Raw genomic sequence first — 4,477 nt, 5'->3', positions numbered from 1 at the left:
ATAATTATAAGTGTTTAACTTAAATACTTACACACTTGAAATAATATTCTCCTTCTTTACAAAAATAATGTTTAATACTTAGTGGTTAGATATGCTATTTAGAAAAATAATGCATAAATGTTATTTCCTAACACTTACCTGACCATGCATTCAATATGGCATTACATAAAATTTGATTTACACAGATACTCAAATTGATTTCCTAAACCTAATTAAGAATGATTTTTATGATGATCTTCTAAGAGGTCATTGCATTGAAAAATATTCCTTAGGTTATTACCAGACAGATATTTAATGTTCAAGTGCTTGGAAAAAATGTCATCAACAGCTTCAAGACATTAAGCTAGCCTATTTACTTTACAATAACATCAGTGGGAGTAAAATCTGGTCATCACTTCTACCACTTTTCAAGTCTTGCATTTTCCCTTTAGCTCAGCTTGTTAAATGATACTCCTCTTATTGTGAAATATTTCAATAGGGAGCTTTAAGGAATTAGTTTCCAGCACTTAAATGACCCAAGTTGCACTGAGGCAAAGAATTTTATTATGATTGGGAAAGAATAATTTCAGTTCCCACACATCCATTTATTCCATTGTTCACAGCAAGATCATTGTGAAACTAAGTACTTGATTACAGTGAAACACCAATAAAATACATGTATATTCTTATATAATGCAAGATATTGAGAAGCATGTTTTGTTATATTCATCATTTTCCTTTTTAAAATATTTTTGTACTTTGGTGTATACAAAAGAGGTACTTATGGGTTGATGGGAAAGAAATAGTTAAATGGCTAAACATGCTACATCTGGGATGATGGATGAGGAGATAAAGATCCGCTAAAATGTTCCCCCAAAATATAAGATGAAAAACAAAATATTGTGGCTGAGATATGTATCTAGGTCCTCTTTTCTCCCTTTTAATATCTATAGAAGATGATGATGGTTAGATAGATAAATGATAGATGATAGATAGATAGATAGATAGATAGATAGATGATAGATATTCCAGTGATATACTGGGTCTGTATGTGTCCATCTATCTATCTATTTATAAAATATACATATAGCTACCTATATGTATATCTATCTGTATCAGTTTCTATATAGGAGCACACTGGATATCTCTATAGATAGATCTATCTCTATATATGTATCTATCTATAGTGATATCTCTCTATATATCCACATATATAGGTATCTCTACAAGATATCTGTATATCTATCTATTTATCTATCTATCTTCCAGTGATACCACGCATACACACACACACACACACACACACACACACACATAATCCACTGATTTTAGCAATGTGGTTCGTATTAATTTGCATCAGAGTTATGTCCTTAAATAGAACAGTTTTGGAAAGCCAGACCTCATCATTAGTCTCAAAGTTAGAGATCATCTTATATTGGATCACCACCCTTTAAAGTAATCAATCAGTTGATGTAAACCATATATGCTTATAAAATAGAGCTGGTGGACAGGAAAAAGTGACAACATAAAAAAACTATAAAAGCCTAAAGGAGATGCACATAAAGTATCTAAGTGATATTATGAAATGTGAATCTTGAAATATATTTATAAGCATACATATGTTTCTACCCTAGATCTAAAACATAATTGAATCAAAGAGAATAATCATAAATGGGAATGTGTATCTTAAATTTTAAATAAGGATATTTTTAATAAAAGCCATTTGCACAGAGTCTAAAATCTGGAATTAAATATACTATCTTTTCTCAGCAAAACCTAAGAATTTATACTGGCTGAGAGAGGAGTTTGAGGATTGAAAGCAAAGTAAAAAAAAATAAAAATATCCCACAAATATCTTTTTATTGGAGGGAGAAAATAGTAGAGTAGTTCTTAAATTATCTATCCAGATGTGGGAAATGTGTATCACTTATTCATCTAATTGTACAGAAATATGTGTTTAAATGTGAGCCTGAGGAAACATAAAGTTATAAGCAAGGACCTGGGAGACAACAACAGAATTAACAGATTCACAAGAGGAATGGAAGAATGAGTAGCATCATAATCAAACTAATATGTAAGAAAAATAAAAATAAATAAGCACATAAAAGGAAAACCATTAAGAAAAATAAATAGTAAATAGAAAGTCTTATCATGGAAACATATTCATTTGTTCCATAAAAATAAACAGAATGATAACTTCTATCAATAACAGCGATGTCTAGTTATAACAAAAACATTAAATACTACACTTGATCTTAGCCAAAAGGCCAGGAAGCAATAACATAACAAAGATATTAAATATGGTAAACAAGATTGGGTATAGAAATTTACTTTTAAAGAGTAAAAATTGAGAGATAGATAAAAAGGGGGAAGGGTACAAAAAGTGATATCAGGAAAATACAAACAAAAAGATAGTAGTACCCATATTAATATCAGAAGATATAAGAAACAAAAAAAATAGGCATAAAGATATATAAAATTACATAAAACAAACATTACTAATGTTTAAACAGTTTAGAAATGCAAAAGAAACTTGATGAAGAAACTGTAGTCTAAACTTTAATACACCTTTCCCATTCGAAGGATTACTATCTGGTGGCCAAAAGCTAGAACCAAATATAAAAACAATATCATATTTCATTAAAATGACCTGAATGTGAACTTGTCAAACATTGTATAAAATGAAGTAAAAAAAAAAAAACCAAACAAGCAGTGCAGCAACTGGGAGCAACATACTTGTGAAATGTAGGGATTCAAGCACCAAATTAAGGGGAAAAATTGAGTGAATTCCACGGGAAAATTGCTGTGTGGGACAAAAATTCACTACATACTCAGAGCTGTTTGGTCCTCCATACTTGCCTGATAAGTGACAATATTGTCAGTCTGAAAATTCAAGTCACTGACTTCAGCCTTGACATAAATGGTAGGTCTGTCTCCTTTATTGGGTAAGTAAATTTTTATAAATACAGAAATGGTGAAGAAAAAACCCTTAATTTTGATAAATTTGTGCTAAATTAAAGGTACTATCTTGCATAGATTATATAAAATGCAATAGTTAAAAGAAACTCATTTATTGATTATATGGTCTTAAGAGGAAAGATAAAAGATAATTTGACTAAATGTATTAAATATTTTCATGTTAAAGACAGCTTACTTAATTATGAATATGAGACATGCACTTAAATTACATCTTGGTTAAGCATTCAGAAAGCTTCAGAGTTTTTGGCTTTGAAAAGTTGTAGATATTAAAGTGTTTAAATATATTATGTTGATGATGTCATTTAAACTACACACATGCAAATAGAATATCTATTTAAATTATGCAAGTATACATTCATGCACTTATTATATAATGTTTATATTTTTATTTAAAATATATACATATATATCACGTAAGAAATACATATATAATGCATGTCCTCAACATATTCATATTTATCATAAGTATCATATGTGACATATGATTTTTGAAGATGATCTTCCACATGGTATATATTCATATAAAATATTACAGAAATGCATTTTATTCACCCATAATTAATACATGCCTTATATCTATAAATATATTTTGTTACACTATAAATAAATCTAATAATTAAGTTGTAAATTGAACAGAAATTTAAATAAATTTATTTTACTGAATTATTAAAACATTAACCAAATAAATAGACAAATTAGTTTTTTTTAAAGGTATAACTTCATATATACGTGCAGAAAACATTTCTTTTAAAAAATTTTTTTTAATGTTTACTTATTTTTGAGAGATAGAGTGCGAGTGGGGGAGGGGCAGAGAAAGAGAGAGAGACACAGAATCTGAAGCAGGCTCCAGGTCCCAAGCTGACAGTACAGATCCTGATGTGGGTCTCGAACCCACAGACTGGGGGATCATGACCTGAGCCAACATCAGAAGCTTAACCGACTGAGCCACTTAGGCACCCCCAGAAAACATTTCTAAGTTTAACTGTTAAAACTTACATGTCAGTAACTTTTTATTTATAATATTAAAAGATGAATCAGAACTTTAAATCCCCCAAACTGCATATTCCTTTTCCCTGGCTGCCTATTCAAAATTATAAAAGCAACATATGTTGACATACTTATTTCATAAATAGTAATATCTAGCATTAAAAAAACATGGCAACACAGAAAAATACAGGTAATATTTTTTGCATGTGTGTGTGTGTGTATAGAATGTATGAGTTTGGAATAAGCACCTTATATACCCATGATTGGAAAAAAAAATGATATTTTGAACAAAATGAAATAATACAAACCTTGATCTTGTACAAGGTAAAAAAGTAATCCTTTATAGTCTTCCCTATCTTCATTATTATATAAAATGTACTCAATATGAAAGTGTTTACTGTATGTTAAGAGCTAGGAAAAGAATAGCATATATTATTATAGTGTAGATAAGGAAATTAATAAACATAAAGGCCAAAATTAAGAAAAGAAACATGAAGAATAGAAGGATGGGTAGATAAATAGAAAGGCAGGT

General features: G+C 29.3%; 1 pseudogene; it reads right to left on the bottom strand.

The window, feature by feature from the left end:
* Positions 1–2,144: 2,144 nt before the first annotated feature.
* Positions 2,145–2,258, bottom strand: LOC123587137 (annotated as a pseudogene).
* Positions 2,259–4,477: the final 2,219 nt, after the last annotated feature.

This window comes from Leopardus geoffroyi, chromosome C3 (genome assembly GCF_018350155.1).
Source record: "Leopardus geoffroyi isolate Oge1 chromosome C3, O.geoffroyi_Oge1_pat1.0, whole genome shotgun sequence".
Taxonomy (NCBI): domain Eukaryota; kingdom Metazoa; phylum Chordata; class Mammalia; order Carnivora; family Felidae; genus Leopardus; species Leopardus geoffroyi.
This window is presented reverse-complemented; position numbering and strand designations above follow the sequence as displayed.